This window comes from Oryctolagus cuniculus, unplaced genomic scaffold (genome assembly GCF_964237555.1).
Source record: "Oryctolagus cuniculus unplaced genomic scaffold, mOryCun1.1 SCAFFOLD_114, whole genome shotgun sequence".
Classification (NCBI taxonomy): Eukaryota; Metazoa; Chordata; class Mammalia; order Lagomorpha; family Leporidae; genus Oryctolagus; species Oryctolagus cuniculus.
This window is the reverse complement of record NW_027208290.1, coordinates 95,500-117,507: the sequence shown is the minus strand read 5'-3', so window position 1 is coordinate 117,507 and position 22,008 is coordinate 95,500. Positions and strand designations below refer to the sequence as shown.

At 39.3% G+C, this 22,008-nt stretch overlaps 1 long non-coding RNA gene across 5 annotated transcripts in view; it reads left to right on the top strand.

Moving 5' to 3' along the window:
* Window positions 1–3,082: 3,082 nt before the first annotated feature.
* Window positions 3,083–22,008, top strand: part of LOC127485835 (uncharacterized) — a 39,971-nt gene continuing 21,045 nt past the window's right edge. The window contains exons 1-5 of one of the 5 annotated variants that reach the window (XR_011385977.1): window positions 3,083–3,223; window positions 6,460–6,649; window positions 7,598–8,369; window positions 11,348–11,456; window positions 14,586–14,649. This is a non-coding gene — a long non-coding RNA (uncharacterized lncRNA). Of the gene's footprint in view, window positions 3,224–6,358; window positions 6,650–7,597; window positions 8,370–11,347; window positions 11,457–14,585; window positions 14,650–22,008 lie in introns of those variants that run through there. The other 4 variants (XR_011385976.1, XR_011385978.1, XR_011385980.1 and 1 more) reach the window with 4 other exon arrangements.

Genomic DNA, 22,008 nt, shown 5'->3' with positions numbered 1-22,008 from the left:
AATCAATTCTACCAGAATCTTACAGCTATCAAGACGTAGGAGTGTAGTTTCTTAAAAGAACACGGGGTATCATTCAGCAGAGAAAGTAGCCCAAACCCACCAGTGTCCTGGCCCACTCTCCTTTAATGAGCCTGTCTTCCACGCTACGGGAAGCTCTCAGGTAATTATACCTCACACACTACAATCTCACTTGCAAGCATCCTACGTGCTGAGGGTTGTCTCTCCCTTAGTGTTAACAGTGTCTGTTACCAATAATCCAGCTCTCAGCTGATTCTGTTAACAGGTCCACAATCCTTGAATCTTGTTACCCTTTTGTTTCTCATATCTTGTGACTTTCCTCCCCTTTCTTTATTTGCCTTCTATAGGAAATTATTATTGATAATCCTCTATATAAATCTTTGACTTCATCACAATTCATCCTTTGTGCTAATGATCTGAGAAAATCTTCATCTTATTAAATGCAGCTTTACTCCTAAAATACACCTACACCTTCTCAGCCTAATATGGCTGGAGAACAGCACAACACTGAATTATCCCATCTCAAATATATGCTGATTAAATCAAAGCAACATAACAGAGTTCTGCAATATATTTTTTTGTTCATTCGGTCTCTTGTTTTCCCTATCTTTTATAAAATTTTATCAATTTATTTGAGAGGAAAAAAAGGCAGAGTCTGAGAGAGAGAGAGGGAGAGAGAGAGAGAGAGAGACAAGCAGAGAGAGAGAGCTTCCATCTCCTCATTCACTTTTCAAATGCTTGCAAATGGCCAGGGCTGGACCAGGTTGAAACCAGGAGCCAGAAACACAGTTTATGTCTCCCACATGGGTGACAGGGAGTCCACGACTGAATCATTACCTGCTATCTCGTGGGGTATGCATTAGCAAAGAACCAGAATCAGGAACTGGATCTGACACTCAAACTCAGGTGCTCTGGTAGGGGATACAGGTGTCTCACCTGGCATCCTATCATTATGTCAGATGCCAGCTCCTCTCTAGGTTTCCTTCTGTTTAATATTTTTCCTTCCTTAAGCCTTTAACACTTTTCTCCCCCACCTCATGGACATACATGATCAGTCTTCAATAAGTTCATGGAAAATGTACTACTATGAAAAAAAACAAACATTTTTGCACCAAAATAATAGTTACCTAATTCCATTTTCCACAAACTCTTTGAAATTCTCTCATACTCCTACAATGTTTTGGTCCTTTTAAAACACTGGAATCAGGGGCAGCACTGTAGCTCAGCGGGTTATACGCCCTGGCCTGAAGTGTGGACGCTGGTTCGAGACCCAGCTGCTCCACTTCTGATCCAGCTCTCTGCTACGGCCTGGGAAAGCAGTAGAAGATGGCCCAAGTCCTTGGGCCCCTGCACCCAAGTGGGAGACCTGGAAGAAGCTCCTGGCTCCTGGCTTCAAATCGGCACAACTCCTGCCATTGTGGCCAATTGAGAAGTGAACCAGTAGATGCAAGACATCTCTCTAGCTCTCTGCTTCTCCTCTCTCTGTGTAACACTTTCAAATAAATAAATAAATCTTTTAAAAAAACCCCACAGGAATCAATTATTTTTACGAAAATTTCAGTGACAAGTTTACTACTTTAAATAAACACCTTAAAGATCAGTTAGGATAAAAGTCAAAATCTTTCAATGGGCTTAATTCCTTCTCTGAAATCATAGTTTCATCTATGCTGTTTTCTGTGACTTTTGGAATATACCAGCTGTTCTTACACTTCAAGGCCTTTGAACCTCCTATTTCTTATAGTTGGAGTGGTCTTTCCTCAGCTATGGCTCTGACTCACTTCCTCACTGCCTTCATTGAAATGTAACCAACTCAGTGAGATCAATTTCAAGGCCCATTTAGAAATGAGATCCAGCCATAATCCTTCACATTTCCACACTTTCTCGTTCTATGCTTGGTTGACTTTTTGAATAGTACTTGTCATAGATGATAGGTAGATACTAGAAAGATGGAGTTGATAGATACAGATATAGGTAGACAGATGATAGATACACAGATAAACAGACAGACATGCACTTATGTGCACCTAACCCACACCCAGATATAAATAAGCACCAAAGATATAGAGATTTTTGGCAATTCTGTTCATTATAAAGTCCTCAGCATTTAATACAGCACTCAACAAAAGGCTGCAATGAATATTTTAGGAAAATAATTATAATTTGCTTCTTTTGTGTAGAGTTCATGTTTCATTTTCAATGTGATGATGCAAGGGAGCTTCAAAAATTCATGGCAAATATGTATTATGAGGAACTTAGACATGGTTTTCAAATACTTTTGTAAAAAAATAAGTTCATTTCTAAATTATTTTTTCTTTAAAATTTTTAAAGTGCCTTCATAATTAGAAAATCACAAACATTATTGGAAGTCCCTTCTACTAACCCAGATCTACTAAAGCAGGTTGTTCTCTAATACATAAGTTGGAAATGCAGAGGAGTAGACATTTTCTCTTCCATCACAAGATTTATGATCAAGTAAAACACATGTCAGATTAACAAGGAGTAACACGTAACTTTATTTAAGTTTGATATGACATGGAGCCATCATAAATGAAGACCTAAAGACACTTAAAATCTCTTGGTTTTTATGGGTAGTCATGCAGAAATAATATTGGAAGACTAAAGGGTATGACTTAATGGTAACAAATTGAGGAAGACAGACATGTGACCCAGGAGTTGAGAAGATGCTTAGAATGACTCATCCCATATCCAACTGCCTGGGGTCCATAGCAGCCTTTGACTCCACTTCCAGCTTCCTGCTGATGTGGACACTGGAAGGCAGTGGTGATGGTTTAAGTACTTGGGTTCCTGCCATCCATGTAGGAGAACAAAATTGATTTCTGGTGTCTTGGCTTTGGTCTGGCCCTGCCACAGCCATTACAGGCATTTGGAGGGTAAACCAGCTAATGAATGATCTCTGTCTCTCTCTGTCTCTGCCTTTCAACTAAAGAATTACATTTAAAATACAACAAATCAAAAACAAAAAAATAATTAAGGGGGGATTATCAAATCCTGTTTATTCAGATTATTCTTTGCATCTCTGTGTCTTTGTTCCTTTATTCTAGGGATAGGAAGAGTCCATGAGGGATTAAAGACCCATTGTAGAGGAACATCGGAAAATTCTTTTCTGAAAATTCATTTCTACTGGGGAGAATGATGGGAGAAGGTCAGAGAGCTTTCTGCTTCTGGCAGTTCCTCAATTGTCAGTGTGAGTATTTGTGGCAGCTCTCCTGAACCCCATCAGCATATACATTATCATCCTGATTCTTGACTGTGTTGGCATTCAGTTCCATTATTCCTTTCTCCAGTTCTATCTTTTGCCACAGATCTGGACTTAGCTGGGAATATACTACTGTCACATGTACAGTCTTCCCCTCTTGTTCTCACTTCACTGAGCACTTGGAGTAGTAAGATCGCCAGAGATGTAAGGGGTTGATAGGGTAGAGAAAGTGGTGCAAGTCATGGCAACTGGGTTCATGTGGAGTGTGAAGATTTGATAAGGGTGAGACATCTTATACAGGAATCAGCTCTGCTCACATCAGTAAATTAAGATTGTAAAGATGGAACATTATTGTCCCTGTTCTGCCGAATGTCAACCCCACTTGTTAATATGCAATCTCTCTACAATTTATATGAGGACTCTGCAAAATTGATTCAGAGGAACCTCCTTGTGATCTGAGCACAACTGTCAAATGTGTCTCTAGAGTATTTTTTTGCTGGCAGCATCTGCTGCTTTTTGAAGACTTAATGGCTTGAACACAGCCTCCTCTTTTCCTTTCCATTAGTATCATTCACATTTTGAGCAATTAAGTTTCTTGTGATGCCTCTCACAGATGAGTTATGAAGTGATGATGAGCTATGAAGTGATCAATTCAGAGACAGACATTGGAGAGGGGCAAATGCTTGAGAATAAGGAAGATTTATCTCTAGAAACACATCTTATCTACTGTTTCCTATCATTTTTCTCTGCAGAGTGGCAAGATAAGTTTTCACAGCCAAACTGTGAATAAAGATTATTACCCATAAGAACAATACAAGCACAGTTTTATTATAATGCCATATTCATTTATTTTCCATTTGGTTTTTGCAAAATAATATAATAAAGTTGGAGAGTGTCTAGTTCAAGAAAATAGAGATAGCAAAAGAAATTCATATATTTGGTTATCTGAAAAAAACACAATTTTTATTTTTAAATATAACAATTTTATTGGAGAGTAGAGAGAAAACTAGTGCTAAGAAATTTCTTAAGCAAATTTTACAGATGAATGCTATAGGATTATCTAATTTATCTGAATGGAGGGAGGTGGAGGGATGCTGCTATAAATTAAAAGGAAATACTATTACAATTAGATAATAAGTCATATGACATAAATCATATATCTGGGCTTTCTGTTAGGTTTAACAAATACCTGACAAATATATCTAAAACTCACTAATTAGAAAACAAAGAAGTATATCTGGGGAGAGGGAGTGGGAAAGGGGAGGGTTGTGGGTGGGAGGGACGGTATGGGGGGGAAGCCATAGTAATCCATTATTCGTACTTTGGAAACGTATATTCATTAAATAAAAGTTAAAAAAAAATAAAATAGACAATAAAAAAAATAAAATAAAATAAAAAAAAGAAAGCTCTTCTTGTCTCTCAAAAAAAAAAAAAAAAAAAAAGAAGTATATCTGGGTATATAATGTAAAGACTCCAGAAATAATAAATCTATTTTGTAATCCATAGCCTGAGTCAGAAGTACTACCTTCTACATGCACATTACATTGTAGTTCAGGGTTCTCTGCATAGGGAGAATTATAATTTAGGGATGTTCCATGTATATCTAAGATGCCATATGTATGTAATATCAGTATAATATAACCACAAAGAAAACAGGCAGAGCTAAAAGGAAAATGAAAATTGCTTAAAAAGACTTAAAAGAAAAAATACTATGATTTGATCCTTGGATTTAAATGTTAGAAACACATTAATTTATGGAACGTAAGTTTTGGAACTAGAGAGAAAATGAATTAAAGGAAGCTCTGTAGGAAGGAAGAATGGCATAAGGAGAGGGCGCATGAAGATGTTCTGGTTCAGTTCAGGGGAGAAAGTATCTGTGAGACGCAAGATCAGGTGATTGTAAGCAGAATCCGATAGCTGTCGAAGAGGAACACAGCCAAAACTTCGCACAGGTTGAGAATGGAGTCTGTGGGATAAGAAAACGAGAATCTTCTTTTAGCAATGCTAGAGCTCCTCTATGTTCCCATGGTCCTTTCAGCCTGACTACCCCCAGGAACTCACCTGAATCAGGAGGCATCCCTTTTCCAACAGACCCTGGAAAAGTCAAATTCAGTGAAGAAAAAAATGGAAAATCTACTTTGGAAATACAAGGTATCAGGCCCGGTGCCATGGCTCACTTGGTTAATTCTCCGCCTGCTGCACGGGCATCGCATATAGGTCCCAAGTTCTAGTCCCAGTTGGGGCGCCAGTTCTGTCCCGGTTGCTCCTCTTCCAGTCCAGCTCTCTGCTGTGGCCCAAAAAGGCAGTGGAGGATGGCCCAAGTGCTTGGGCCCTGCACCAGCATGGGAGACCAGGAGGAAGCACCTGGCTCCTGGCTTCGGATCAACGCAGCACCGGCCATAGTGGCCATTTGCGGGGGTGAACCAATTGAAGGAAGACCTTTCTCTCTGTTTCTCTCTCTCACAGTCTAACTCTGTCTGTCAAATAAAAAATTAATATTCAAACTCAAAAAAAAGGAAATACAAGGTGTAATTAACCATTGGAAAATTACTATTCCCTACTTCAGCTTAAATTAATTTATTTCAAATTTGAGATAAATTTGTAAAAAATATATACAGTCAAATAAGCAGAATGATTTTAATTAAAAATTAAGAAAAAGGAAATTGCAAATATGTGAAATAACTCATTGAAATAACGCATATTACACCAATAATTGTGTTTATCTATATGAAAGGGAAGTGAATGAGTTCTATATTAAAAGAAAAATATAGACCAATTGAGTAGTTTGATTGTTAAAGGATTAATGAATGATGCAGCATACAAAACCTGCAGAGGAATGAGGAACTCTATTCCACATTATTGGTAGTAAGTTTTTGTAGTCTAAATAGAATAGAGAAACAGCTTGATTAGTTATCACTAGGTATTTGTCTTATTTAGACTAATAGCATGATCATTGGCTGCCTGTGTGTGAAGCCTGTAATCGTCCAATACTCTTCTCTCTGTTTTTTTTTTAAAGCACTTCTAAGTTAGACTTTGGTTTGTTAGCTTCCTAAATTAGGTTGCAGTCCAATATGTAGAATGTCAAAGCACTGGGCACTCTGTCCAATGGCAGTGTTCAGAAGCTTGGAGCTTGGTAACACTCCCTGTCATCATCATAATGGACTCATTTGGTCACAAGTCCTGAGGTTAGGTCAGTTGCATGACTCCTGTTTTTTCCATTCTAGTCAAAGTGAGACTAATGTACACTGGATGGTGGCACACAAATCTTTAAGACTCTTGAGGGGACAGAGTTGACCAGAGAGATGACTGTGATGATTAGCAGGAAGGTGATTCCAGGAGATTACAGTGCAATGCTTCACAAGAACGCAACGGAGCTCAACTGATCAAATTGAAAAAAATCAAATCTCTGGCTATGTAAGTAGTTCAACAGTATTTGAGTCTGGTTGGTCACAATCTTTAGGAATTTGTGGTGATTAAGGATTATTATCCACTGTAGAATGATCTGATTTGCCTAGGAATCTTTTCTTAAATTGTTTGTTTGAAAGGCAGAGAGAAAGACACACACAGAGAAATCTTCCATCTGGTGGTTTACTCCCCAAATTTCCACAACAGCCAGGGCTAATTCTGGAACTCTATCCAGTGGCCGGGACTCAACCACTTGAGCCATCACCTACTTCCTTCCGGGGTCTGCATAGGGAGAAGTTGGGGTCAGAAACAGAGCTGGGATTGCAGCCCAGTCACTGTGAAATAGAATGCAGAGAACCCAAGAAGCATCTTAACAGCTGCACCAAATGCCCAGCCAAAGAGGCAACCGTGTTTGTCATCAGCTTGGAAACACAAGCATAGTGACCTAGACACCTACTTGAGGAAGTCTTAAGCTTAGAAAACTTGGGGGCAAGTTAGCCACCACTTAGAATGCCTTCAAACTGTCATCCAGTATCACAAATACATTGTGTACTCCTTTTCCAAAAAGAATTTCTTCAATGCATTTGTTGGCAATGCCTAAAGAAAAAGTGGTATTACCACCTTTTGAATTAAACTTTAAACAATAGCATAATAAGTGGAAAGATACGTGCATTTAGATTTGTTCAGTGCCATATGCAAGTCCCTAGGAAATCTAAAGATGCCTGATAATATTCAGTAACTACTTTTGTTGAACACATATGCTGTCATACACCTTCTGGAGGGTGACTTCTACCTATACAAAACCCTAGGAATTCCAGTTAGTCAAAAAGTCTGACTTTCTCTCAATTTATGCATTAGTTTCAAATTCCACACAGTTGGCACCTCATTACCACCAAGAGTGAGCCTTCATTTGGAGTTTTTCTCCAGCTGACATTAGCTTATTTTTATCTGTTTCAGGGTTAATGCTAATTTCTACTGATGGTCATTTTGGCTTCTATTTATAGCAAGTATTGTATAGACCAATAGGAGAAGCAATTCAGAAGGCAGGAGGGAATCAAGCTAGAAAATAAGATCCAAACTAGTGGGGAAGCAGAACAAAGCAGGCAAACTCTCCTCAGATCCAATATGGATCCTCAGGGAATGGAAAAGAGGGCTACATAATAGCATTTGAGCTTAGATCAGTTAAATCTGTCAGCCTATTTCTTAGCACACTTCTTGAAACAAGGTCTGGGAAGAAATTGACTTTTCTGTGGCAGGCTGTAAGGGTGTACAACCACATGTTGTGAAAAGGGACCATGCAGAATTAACCCAGTTATATTGTACAAGCAATTACTTGACCTCACTTAGACAGCCCCCAGGTTTTGGGTTCCTGATACTGGGAAGCATAATAGACTTTCCACAAGCATCATCCAGATAGGATTTGGTTAGAGTTTTGTTATCAGCTTAAAAGGTAGGGATATGACTTTCAGTGAGTGTAAGAAAGTAAGTGACAGGATTGTGACAGCAAGAAACAAAAGAACAATGAGAAGTTTTTCATGATGGCAGAGAAGGGAAGACTTGGTTGTTGATCTTTGGAACGTTGTACACATTCATCATTCCATCTACTTCTGGGAAAGACTTACCTGGTCAGCTGCACCTTATGACTTCAACAGCGTACATTTTCAAGAGTCTGGATCTGCTTTCTTGAGATGTATGTGATCAAGTTCCCAAGTATTGAAGTTTTAATGAGGTAGGGTTGGTAAGAAACTTTTTATCAGAATTTATAAGACTGAAAAATATGAATGCTTAAAAAGTTCATGGAAAATCAAATTAAATGATGGTTTTAAAAAGAATTGTTCTATTTACTTGAAAAAGAGAGAGAATAAAAGAGAGAGAGAACGAGAGAGAAATCATCTTGGTTCACTCCCCAAATAGCTGCAATGGCGAGGGCTGGGGCAGGCTGAAGCCAAGAACTGTATAACATGATAATATGTTCTTAGTCCATAAGCCTTCCAATAACTGTTTCATAAGGAGTAAATCTGTATTTCCCAATGGGAGTGGATCTAATTGCCATCAGGGCCTATAGGAATACCTTTGGCCAAACCAATACAATCAATTCAATTAACTTTGTCAATTTTAGTTTTTAAATGCCATTTGTCCATTTGACATTTACAGAAGAGTGAGAGTAACCGGGATAATGATAATATCATTATTATGTTTGTAACACCTTACCTAACTGCTTTATAACTTGTCCATAAAATAGCTTGCCAATAGTGAAGATTTCTCTAGCAATGTCCCACAAATGAAATACCTTTGTTATTAATTTGGTAACCATTGTCCTAGCACAAGTTTTCCAGCTGGAGAACCTACAAACTATTAAAAGACTGTGTTAAACCCATTGAAGATGAAAATTGAATGAAACCCATCTGTAAATGCTCAAATCATAGATCATGTAGCAAAAATATACCATCTGCAGTTCCAATTATCTTGCTAGAATTATATGTTTGACAAACAAAACATTAATTATAACCATTTTTATCAATTTTACAGTGTCACTAAACTAGTTATTTGTATCACTTTGTTCTGTGATGAATTATGGAAAGTAAGCCCTTTAATTTTTAAGCATTTTATCAAAGTACAATATACATACCAAGAAATGCACATAAGTGTACAAATGAATGAGGTTTTTGCCATCCAATCACACTCATATCCAGCACTCAAACTAAGAAAGGGTTAATGATACCTCGAGAGTTCTAACTATTCTCCACATTTCTATTGTTTTGAACATGTGAAAGTGTATCATCATGTATGTGGTATGATTCAGTGAAACACAATTTATAACTATATATCAAATTATACGACATCCACATAGTATTTATACTCTCTATATTCACTATTAAAAACAAGAATGCATGTGGTATTTTTCTTTTAGGGTAAGACTTATTTCACTTAGAATAATGGTCTCCAGTTGCATCCATTTCACTTTAAATGTCAGGATTTCATTCTTTTACAGCTGAGTAGCGTTCCATCATGTATATATACCACATTTTCTTTACCCAATTAGATGGACATCTAAGTTGGTTCCATATCTTAGCTATTGTGAATCGAGCTGCAATAAACATGGGATTTCAGGTCACTCTTCAATATGCTGCTTCCATTTTCTTTGGATATATTTCCAAGAGTGTGTTGGCTGGGTCATATGGTAGATCTGGTGTTTTTTTTTTTCAGTTTTAGAAGGGATCACCATACTATTCTTCTTCTTCTTCTTCTTCTTCTTCTTCTTCTTCTTCTTCTTCTTCTTCTTCTTCTTCTTCTTCTTCTTTTGACAGGCAGAGTGGACAGTGAGAGAGAGAGACAGAGAGAAAGGTCTTCCTTTGCCATTGGTTCACCCTCCAATGGCCGCCGCGGCCCGTGCACCACGCTGATCCGAAGGCAGGAGCCAGGTGCTTCTGGTCTCCCATCGGGTGCAGGGCCCAAGCACCTGGGCCATCCTCCACTGCACTCCCGGGCCACAGCAGAGAGCTGGCCTGGAAGAGGGGCAACCGGGACAGAATCTGGTGCCCCGACTGGGACTAGAACTGGTGTGCCGATGCTGCAAGGTGGAGGATTAGCCTAGTGAGCCGCAGCGCTGGCCACCATACTATTCTTACATAATAATTGTACTAGCTATTTTCCACTAGCAGTGCATTAGGTTACCTTGTTCACTACATCCTTGCCAGCAATTGTTATTAATTTTTTTCAATGACAACCCTTCTTACTAAGGTGAGGTGTGGTTTATATTTGCATTTCCCTGATGGCTAGTGATCCTCAGCATTTTTTCATGTGTCTGTTGGCCATTTGGATTTCCTCCTTTGAAAAATGACTGTTCATATCTTTTTCCCATTTATTGACTTGATTGCTTTTTGTTGTTGTTGAGTTCCTTGAGGTTCTTGTATAGTTTGGATATTAACCCTTTATTGGATGTTTGTGAATATTGTCTTTCTATCTGTTACTTCTTCACTTTGTTGCTTGTTTCCTTTCCTGTGCAGAATCTTCTTAGCTTGATGTAATCCCAGTTATCTATTGTTACTTTTATTGCCTCCGTTTCTGGTGTTTTATCCAAGAAGTCTTTGCCTACACCAGTGTCTTAGAGCATTTTTCCCATGCTTCCCTCCAGTAATTTAGTGGTTTTAGGTCTTAGGTTTAGATCCTTGATCCATTGTGAATTGATTCTTGTATAGGCTATAAAGTATGGGTCTTGTTTCATACTTTTGTGTGTGGAAGTTCATCATTTCATAACACTTGTTGAAGAGACTGTCCTTTCTCCAGAGAATGATTTTAGCTCATTTATTAAAGATTAGTTGGTTGTGGTAGGTTATTTTCTGGGGTTTCTACTCTGTTGCATTGGTTTAAATGTCTAATTTGTGCCAGAACCAGGCTGTTTTGATTATAACAGCCCTATACTATGCTTTAAAATTTGGTATTGTGATGCCTTTGGCTTTGTTTAAATTTTTTAGAATTGCTTTTGTTTTCCAGGGTGTTTTCTGTTTCCATATGAACATTAGTATTTTTTTCTACATATTTGAAGAATTTCCTTTGTGTTTTGATTGGAACCACATTGAATCTGCAAATTGCTTTGGGTAGTATGGACATTTTGATAAAGCTGATTCTTACAATCCATGATCATGGAAAATGTTTCTATTTTGTTGTGTCTCTTTTATAATTTTCATTAACATTTTGTAATTTCAGTTGTGGAGAGCTTTCACATCCTTTGCTAAATTGATCCCGAGGTATTTAATTGCTTTGTAATGACTGTGAATGAGACTGAACTTGTAACTTCTTTGTCCACCAGAGCACTGTAAGTGTATAAGAATGTTACTGATTTTTGTAAGTTGATTTTATATCCTAAAATTTTATCAAATTTTGTTTATGAATTCTAATAGTGGAGTTTTTGACTCCTCAAATAAAGAATTATGTTATCTGAAAATAGGAATATTTTTGTCATCTTTTTTCTAATTTGTATGCCTTTGATTATTTTTCTGACTAATGGATCTGACTAAAACTTCCAGAATTATATTGAATGATAGTGATGCAAAAGGGCACCATGTATGGATTTCATTTGTGACTGCCTATCATCACATTTCAGTACCAGCTGTACTAAACATGAAATTTACCACAGAATTTTCTGGGTATTCAGTTAGTTCATGTTTTGCTTGATAATGGTTTTGTAAGTCAGTCAGTTTAGTCATTAGAGTTTTGGAATCCTTAGTGCCATGGTTTGATCTTAAAGTTATCAGAAACCTATACTTATGAGAATTCTTTCCTTGAGTCTTTCATAAGATGAAACACTTTCGGTTATAATTGCTTGCAATAGCTTTCATGCAAGTATCAGAGTAAAATAATTAACTGTCTATGGATGACAAGACTTAAAATGGCCATAATTAAAGGTTTGACGAGAGATCATTATAAGGCAATTGACAAAGAAATTTCATTATTTCTGTGACAGACAATATTTAAGATAACAACTATAATTATGACTGATGGGTTATATTAGAACCATCAGATTTCTAGGAATTTCATGTAATATATAAAGTACATTAACAATGTATCCATACAATGTGAATTAAAGAAGTTTCAGTATTACATGTTATTTGACAATGGTTTCCATGCACTTTAACATATCAAATATGCTGAATTATTTTAATCTCCTTCTGCCTCTATTTTTATAAATCAGGGATCTATCTGCAAGCTCCCTATACCAGTTTGAGGTCAAAAGATTTAACTTATGTCTCGATTTGGGGAAGTTTATCAATATCAAAAGTTCAAAGCACTTGATTAAAATGGCATCACAAATCACTTTTAAATAACACTATTCATGTAACCAAAGTGATAATCAAAGACAGACCTTCAAAGGCTACAGAAAATTATGTAGCTCATTTTTCACTTTTGTACTTTTTTTAAAGTATACGTGTTAACACACCAAAAAAGGCTAATGATCAATTTATTTATCTTTTAGCCATTTTTACCTTATTTGTATGTTAAGTAATTAGATTTTGTAAAAAATATAATTAAAAGATAAATTTATTTTGGTGCAAAAAATTGGAAAAATATTCATAGATTTTTTACAACATATATTTTCCAATTATTATACAACCCTGTATATGAATCCTTTTGTTTGACTTAGTTTTAAAATGTGCTTGACATACATGAATAAGTGTATTTCTTCTAACAACATTTATTCTTAGGTAGAATGTATAGTTCGGTATTTTTAAACCTCAAAAAAAGATGGCATAAACCTACATAACTAATCAACCCAGATATAAATTAAAAATTGTGTGTGTGCATTTTTGATGTCCAAAACTCTGAATATAGACCTGTTCTGATTAAACAGAATTTCACTAGTTTTTATTAACTGAAGATTATCACAGATCATGTAAACTTGAAATATTTTAGTTCAGTTTCCATCACTTTAACAGTTTAAAGGATAGTTAGTTTATATGTGCATATATTTTCTTTGAAGCCAACTAAATAGAGGGCTCTAATTTTAACCAATTAACTTTGGCAGTACCACCCAGAGGTGGAACAATGCCACCTACACCAGCATCCATCGTGTGTTTATAATGAGGCAGAAAACCCAAGAGTTCTTGTTTAGCACACATGCCAATGGAAACAGGGAGACAATGATTTGAGCTGTGAGGTAAAGGAATTTATCTGAGCTGGCCAAGCCAGGAGCAATGTTGTCTAGCGACCAAAACCCAGGATCTGTCCCTGTCAAAAGAAAATCCCCAAAGCTGAATTGTGGTACTTGATTCCCAGGAAACAGTGAACACCAACCACATTGCTCTTTCATCCCCGTCATTTATATTTAGATTAAAATTATGCTTTTATGATTTTAAATATCTAACAGCTTTGATAAGCATCCTTTTTCTAGGTCATCAACCCCAGACACAAATGGATGTTAATGATCATTAAAAAAAAAAAAAACCTTAACTTTCTTTTTACCAACAAATTTACAAATTTATTTGTCAAAGATTTACTTAAGTCACATGAACCAAAAGGCATTTGGACTAATTTAGCAATTTTAATTTATGTGAGCACTCATTGATGTGTAAGTCAATTCAAAATACAATTCTTTATGGTATTTTATCATGTAAATATTATATGTAACTAATGCAACACATATAACACACACACGTACACATCAAATCTTACCTAACTTTGTTGTTCTACATCATCCATTAATGGAAAACTAGGCCAGGCTTCCACCATTGGCTCCACCCTGCCACGTAGCAGACAGTGAAACAGAGGAGCTACCTAAGGCCGTGCAGCTGGGGCCATGATGAGAGAGGAGGGGCTATGAAGTCAGTTAAGCGCTCTTAGAATTTTCTTTTTATGATTCCATAAAAAGTACACAACTTAACACAGCACAAATCGTAGCAGATGCTAAACAAAGAACAGGCACCAAAGGTCGGAGTACAGTAGAACCAGGGTCCTGGAAGGACTCAGCAAGTGTTCTCACCACCGTGAAACCCAGTCCTGCCTCAAATAGTGAGATTGGGGATTTACCCCAACAGAACCCATAGAGGGTTAGACAGGACCCACATAGGGGCATACAAAGTCAAGGAGGGAGATAAAGTGGCCTTTTGAGATTACTCACCTGGAGACATTTTTCTACTGCAAACAAAAGAGAGGGAGGTAGGGAGGGAGGGAAGGAGGGAGGGAAGGAGGGAGGGACAGAGACAGAGACAGAGACAGAGACACAGAGAGAAATACCACTGTACCAGAGGTGAAAGCCTTGGAGAATCACGGAGCTACAGGCTTGGCAGCTGCTTTATTCACAGGCTGTGTCCAGCTCTCTGACTGGGGCTGGTGTACCACTGGCAAACATTTAGGAAGGACTTCCTGTTCTGCCAGCAGTGCCATTGTGTTACCAAAGGCATTTGGTGTATTTTTTGTCTTTTGTCTTTTGGTGTATTTGTATTTGTAGGCTGGAAGACCAATCACCAAATCCAGGTTATTTTGCAGAGAGAAAGCTATTACAAGGAGATCAGGTAAGGAGTCTGATAAGGGGCCTGGGGAAAGATTTTATGGATTAGGTCGGAAGGGGCTTGTATGTAAAAATGCTGGCAAATCAAGTTCTGATTAGAGGGACTCAGAATCAATCAGACAGCGTTGATGAAAACAAACAGGATCTGAAAAAAAGTTTAATATGAGGTTTATTCAGGGTAGAACATGAGTGACCTATTCGTGGGAAACCCAAGCCCAACAACTTACAATGAGTCTTTGGAAGTATTCCAAAGTGGTCAAATTCCCATCCAAATTTGAATACACAATGTGCATACTTTGGTTTGGCTTGAAAAGTAGCTTTGGGCTACCAGGGGAAAATTTCTCAATGGTTAGAGATTACTTCCTTTAGGATATGATTGTCTACAAGCACTGTCAGAGACACGAGGGTTTTGTCTCTGAAAAGAGGCTGCTGACAAGAAGGGTGCTCGTTGACTTTAAGGAGGACATTTTTAGGGATGCATGACGAGGTAGAAAAACAGAGCAAAGGAGTCATCCAGTTTGCTGCAGGTGGCTAAGACAAAACATACCTTTGTGCAACATGTCCCCTGTGTCAAACTGACCTGATAGTTAACAAAATAAATAAATAAAAGTGTTCCACCACTTCTCAGATAATGCTCACTAGATGTTTCTTTTGAATCCTACACAGGCAATTTAGGGACAGCTTGTTCTCACTCACACAATACTGTTGAAATCTAATACTGTTGAAACTAGAGACAACAGAGGACCCCCTCTCTCCATGCTTAATGGTAAGCTTCAGGGGCTGTCTAACATACTAATAGCCCATAATTGTCACTTGGCAATACCTATTCAAAGAACACCCCCAATCCCTTTCCTCTGTACCTGTCATGTTCTGTCACTGCTTTGTCCAGTTTGCCCCCAATTAGCCTAACTCCAAAAATTTACAAATCTCTTTCGAAATGGAGAGGTTGCTTTGGGCTTCACTGTGATCTGCCACTTCTCCTACAGACCTATAATGAGCAATGAATGTTCTCTTTCTCAGAGTTGAATGGAGAGTTCTTACAACAGTAATCGTCTGAACATGAATGGGAAGACCAGTTGAGTGTACCTGCTCTCACTGACATGCTTTCAGTAGCTGCCTGAGAAAACAGAGCTGAATGGAGAAGTCTGTTATCGCTTTTAATTCTATTTTCCACAAACTGTTTGAAATACACTTATACTTGTTACACTGTGTTGTTTAGGAAATAATTACAAAGGAAAAATATATGTATGTATGGTCAGTAGATATGCATCTTTTTAAAAAAAATATTTTGGACCCACAGTTCCTTAAATCCAAGGACCTGAAACCCACACAGATGGTAGGCAAGCTATAAATAACATACATGCTTATATAGACATACAGAAACATACACAGACATCTATAGACGTACACACAGAGACAAAGATGCTATCACCTCCATTTTAAATTGTTAATCAGGGGCTATGTATAATAATACAAAACCTGCTAGTTTCTAGAAGAATAGTTAGATCTGAACTGTGTTTCTGGACAAAAGAAAAAAAATAACCTTTCTAGGTTCAAAGCAAGCTCCCAAACAATGCCTTGAATGAAAAACCTCAGGCCCCAGTCTCCCAGCCAATCTCTCTTAGCTTAACTCACTGAATCGAGAGAGTGGTGGAGATGGCTCTACAGGATTCTAATCGCTGGACTCATGAGATAATAGATGACACTTGTGGACAGCATTGTCATGAACAATGTTCTATAGGAGAATTCTGGGTGCAAGACAGAAAGCCCTGAGACCCACTTTGCCATTATCAAAATCTCTGAAGAGTATGACATTGCTGACCACTGAGGAACTTGGACCTGAGCTGACCTTGTAACTGGACTGGATAAGCACTGCAGCTCCAACTAGCCCCTTATCACCTGGCCAGCGGCCAACATGCTGCTGCGCGTGTCCTTTGTTCCCTTATTCCTGAATTCTGCTTCCCTGTGGCCTCCTAAACATCCCAGAGCACCCTTATTCAGGATGGTGGTAGATCTGGAGACTGGAGGGTCTGCTAACCCTCATATGTCTTTTCTTTACCCTCAGACTTTGTCCCCATTATTTTGGTTTTCAGGAACAAGATAACTAACACTAAGATTTTTGAAAAATACTGAGATTTTTGATTGCTCCTTTCCAAATAGTTCTCTTCCTTTCTTGTGATGAGTCATCTCCCTCAAATTTGCATTTTCAAATTGACGGCCTTGGGTGGGAGACCATAGAAAATTCACATCTCAAATACACAGAACTTAGATTTCAGACTTAAAAACCATTACTTTCCAAAATAAAGAAATAAATGTGCAGGTAAAAGTCCAGCTTACAGACAGGGAAAACACCTTAAACAAAGGCAAGGCATGTCCTACAGATTTTAGCCCATCAGCTCCTTAGGAATATTTGTAGTAATTTTGTCCTGCTTTCCTGGTGCAGAGGGGCAAGCAGCCTTACAAATGGAAATTTCTTTTATAGATGTAAATTTGGTCTTTCAAAAGCTTCTTAAAATAAGTAGCTGCAAATATTTCTTAGGGCAGACAGGCATATATTGGAGTCTAATCTGGCTTCAAAGATCAGGAAGTCCCAGATCCTGCCTTCCAACGAAAGTACTAAATGCCTCAGAAAATTTCTGGGGTAGCAGAGGAAGCTTTCCCTTGCAAGGGAAAATGTTCACTGTTGTGGTGAACTCAATAATGACCAAGGCCTAAAGAAGGCTAACGAAGCAGAGTTAGTTGTTCTGAGGGCCTAATTTTAGAAGGCATCTGTATTGCTTTCTTTTCATCATGAGGTGGGAAGGTAAGTGAGTTAAAAGGTTAGCAGGCTGAGAGTAGTAGAGAGAAGGAGAGAGCTTGCGACTGGAATTAAGGTTGTGCTCATGACCTTGCTTTGATTCCCTGGGAATTTTGATAATGGCAAAGCGCCCTTCAGTCAGTCTGGGGGCAATGTGGAGGTGGTGGCTACTTTTTGCTACAGGCCTGGAGTTCCTGGGAAAGAAACTCCTCAAGACAAGGCCCAGCATCAAGATGCTATCCACAAGGGCATTAGGGATCCTGGAGGGCTGGTTGCACCACACCCTCAACTCAGAGTTAATTTTAATGAAAGCAGGGCAAGGAATACTTAAAGGAAGGAGACTGAGACCATGGTAGAGTAGGATCTGGCAGTATTTAGCACCTGAATTCAAGGCACTGGGTAAGTATTTTAGGAAAGTGTCTCCTGTTTTTATTCTAACTCCTTGTCCCATGTGAGAGAAGAATTCAAAGCAGAGGCATAAATAATGTGCAAAAATGAGAGCAGGATTTATCTAAAGTGGGATTGTGAGTGTACAGGTAGGAATGAGGGCAGCCAACCCCAAGAGGAGGTACTCCTGGTGAGAAGGCCAGAGGCAGCCTAGTCCCCCAGGCCATAAGGGCTTGGTTTCAGCATTGAGTACAATGGGCTTCTTGGTTACTCATTGTTGGGGAAGAGGAAAGTCTCCTTTGGATATCAATGCTGATTCCAAAAACCACTGAAGGAAAAACTGTAGACAAAATAGATTGAGCTGAGTTTATACATGCATGAAAAGATTCATAAATTTAGCAGCATTCAAATCCAGAAGTGGCTCCGAGGCAACAAAGCAGTGAGTTTTTGTAGTGTGAAGGTAGAGGTAAAATGCATAAATAGTTTGCTTTCTCTCTCAAAGAGCAAGTGCCTTACTTGGCATCGTTCTATCAGTCTGTCATTGACTGAACGGTGGTGCTTATGATTGACTGAGCCTCTGCGCTCTGCTACAATAACATTCTCCCAAGTTAGGTTTGAGTTTCTGTGCTAAAAAGAGGGTGCAGCTTGTCATATAGAAACTTGAAAATATGAAGATAGCCTCAGGCCAATGGCCCCTAGCTTATTTAACGATTCTGCCTCTTTACTGCTTAATGTGTTTGGGAGTCTGTACTTTCAAAGCATTTTTCCAGTGTTTTTTGTTGCTAAAGGTTGGAACTGTCGCTCCCCGTCTTCGTGGAGGAATGACACAGGACCCTGCGCTGTTCTTTTGTCTGCTCGGCCCTCCCCGGGTTTGCTGCTGGTTCTTCCCAGGTTGGCTGCCGTCCCTTCCACCTCCGTGGAAGGGCGGTTCCCCCTAGCCACTTTCCCCACTTCCGCGGGGGAGCAGCACACCGCCGGCCGGCTCGCTCCAGGGCTGCACAGGTGTTCCTTCAGATAGATGTTCCTGGTGCATGTTGTCTCTCTCCTCCTTTATAGTCCTCTTCCACCAATCCCAACTCTGCTACCCACACGCCGAGTACGCTGCTCTCCTCCAATCAGGAGCAGCTCCTGCAGCTTGTCAAGTTGGTGAAAGGCAGCTGGGTAGAAGCTGTTTGCTCCTCTCCCAGCACCATATTGTGGGAGAGCAGATGCATAGAATAAGTCTTAATTCCAGTAACTTAGTCTAGTCCGAGTTGCTCCCCACAGGAACTAACTCTACTGTAAATAGATCTCAGATTAGCAGGACCATTAATGAGTTGCATAGGTATGGGATTCCCAGAGTTGAGTCTGTGGTAGGGATAAGAAACTCTTGAATTGTTCTGCATAGCAGAAGTGTGCACTTCAAAGAAATGAAACGGATGTAGAGGAGGAACAAGATGGGAGAGAGAATCTTCTAAAAATTGATATCTATTTTTTTATTAAACTGCTTCTCCACACTAGAATCCTCTATAATACCTCACATTTTCAGGAAACATCTGCAGTAACTACCTATTGGGCAGATTTTTTTCTGGAATGTCCCTATGTACTTCTTTTTTAATTGATTAATTTATTTTTTAAGGAATACAAATTTTATAAGTACAAGATTAGGAATATAGTTATTCTTCCCACCCACACTCCCACTCCTCCTCCTCCTCCCTCTCCCCTTCCCAGTCCCATTCTCCATAGATTCATTTTCAATGAACTTTGCACACAGAAGACCAACTCTATACTAAGCAAACATTTCAAAAATTTGCACACATACACACACACAAAAAACTGAGAATTAGTTTTACAGTTAACTTCCATAATAACAACTCATTGAGGACAGAGGTCCTGCATGGGGAGTTAGTGCACAGTGACAATTAACACTCTTAATGTTTGTCCTAAACAGCAGACTCATTGACAGTTGCTTTAAGTAACACCCTGTGTATTTCTTGTCTTAGTCCTTGTGAAATTAGGCAGGGAGTTAGGTACTACTAGGTGGTAGCTTTGGGATCCCCAAGGAGGGAAGGCCTATAATACTTCCGGGAATAGAAAGTCCCTACCCGCACTTCCGGGGAAGAAAAGTCCTTGTCAAGGTCCCCACGGTGCCTAAAGGGCAACCAAGGAGGATCAGACCCGCCTCAACCTTTAACCCCTGAATCTATAAAAGGAGCCCTCTCAACTTTTGACACGCGACTTCCCTGGACCCCCGCTCTGCTGGGACTGGTGAACCTCGCCCGGGAGCAGAATCCCAAAAAAGCCTGTGAATTTAATTGATTCATCTGCCTGGGAAGATTTGTTATGCGCCGGACAACAGGAATTTTTACCAGTCCTCCACTGTAACTTTATCCCTTCATTTCTCAATCTAATATGTCCACCTTCCCATGATGCACCTGTGTCTCACTGGGGACCAGCAAGGAAGAGATGCCTTCCTGGCCACATGGTAGTTAAACTCCGTGTTTAGGGACTATATAGATCCCAGAAATTCTCATAAGCCACTCCCCACCACCACATAAAATAGACTAATAACAGGCGAGATGCCTTATTTTGCTACTTGCCATGCTTGGGGATCCTTCTCAGGCCTCCTCTTTTCCCCCTTACTTCTCGTGGTCAACTCTCTGGCCCACTCATGATGTCATCTTTCCATGTGGAGGGGCCCACACTCATGCGTGAATGTATGTTCACTGTGTCTCTATTTTAAATAAATCCTGCTCTCTCTCACTTGGGCACTATGTGGATGCTTGTGCTTTGGATTCTTATCTCTGTGGGACAAGAACCTAGAATACAGATTAAAATACCTATGCCCATGACACTGGTAGAAGGGAAGGGTGAGACCAGCCTCCAAGGCTGAGCCAAGAGTCATGTCACATATGCTTTAAAAGCAGGTGATAAGAACCAAAGAACATTAGAAGCCCTCTGAGCAATACCACGACTCTGTATGGAGAAGCCATCTTGCATTTTCCTTCTTTCAAACTCAAAACTTAAAGGTGGATACTGTCTTCGCCATGAAAACATATTTTTCTCTTATAAGAGGAAGCAAAATAAAGTATGTATATTTTCTAGTTTATTTTATAGAAAATTGCCCTACTTCCCCTTGAAGTAGGCAGGCATACAGGCTAAAATTGATTAGATTTGTGAACTGGAAGACCAAGCCTTCGCCACGCCCCTGTGTGACCTCATGCCCCTACCTGGCCAGACCTGGGTGCCAACCAGTCAATCAGGTTAATTATCCACTCCCCTTTGGAAGTAGATTAAAAGCCTGGGGCACAGAGTGTCTGGCAGGAGGCGGGCTTGCTGTAGCCCTGTGCCTCCAGGGCTCATGGCCTTTGGGCCATGCGCCCTAGGCTTCCTGGCCTAGATACTCATCCACGTGGCTGGTTCCTGGTGCTCGGTATGAACCCCCATTCACCTCTCTCTTAAATAAAGCTCTCACTCTCTTATGAACCTTCCTCACTAAATAAAAGCTTAAAATGTACTATGCTGCCTCGTTTATCTGTGCCAGTATTTAGAATTCTCCTCTAAATATTAGGTAAGAACACTCTTGGGCTTATTAATATCGGGGATTTATTAATAAGCTCATGGTGAAATCATATGGCACCCCAAATTCCGGTAGCATATGTGGCATCCCAGATAGCACTCTGGGAAACTTTAAAGGGCCACATTTTTGTGTAGATATTAGGGGGTCATGTCTGATTTCACCCACACTTATAACAGGTAACCAAAAAAAATTCATACTTAGAAAGGACAGATTTTCTTTTAAAATATCATTGCTAGGCAGATGGTGGAGGCCCTATACAGGAGAGATTATTGCAATAGGAAAAACACTGTGACTACAGACCTGCAAAAGTCTCAAGAATTAGCCAGAGAGAGGCTTTGTTTTATGGAGAAGAAAGGTTTTAAAAGTGTCTTGATTGGATGGTAGGTCAAAGAGTGTTTTACCTTGTGGCCAGCTTATTTTCTGGTAGCGGCCCTTAACGGGGGCATAGTGGAAGTTATCTGCTGTTTCCAATTGAGATTGACCTGAGTTCAAGGGCTTGGGGGAAGGAGGGAAGCCAACCAAATTTTGTCTACAAGCATTTTGCTCCCTTTGATCCATATTCTTTCCTTGACCAACCTGCACTAGGCTCCTTCTGAATCCACTGTTCAGTGAGGCTCAGA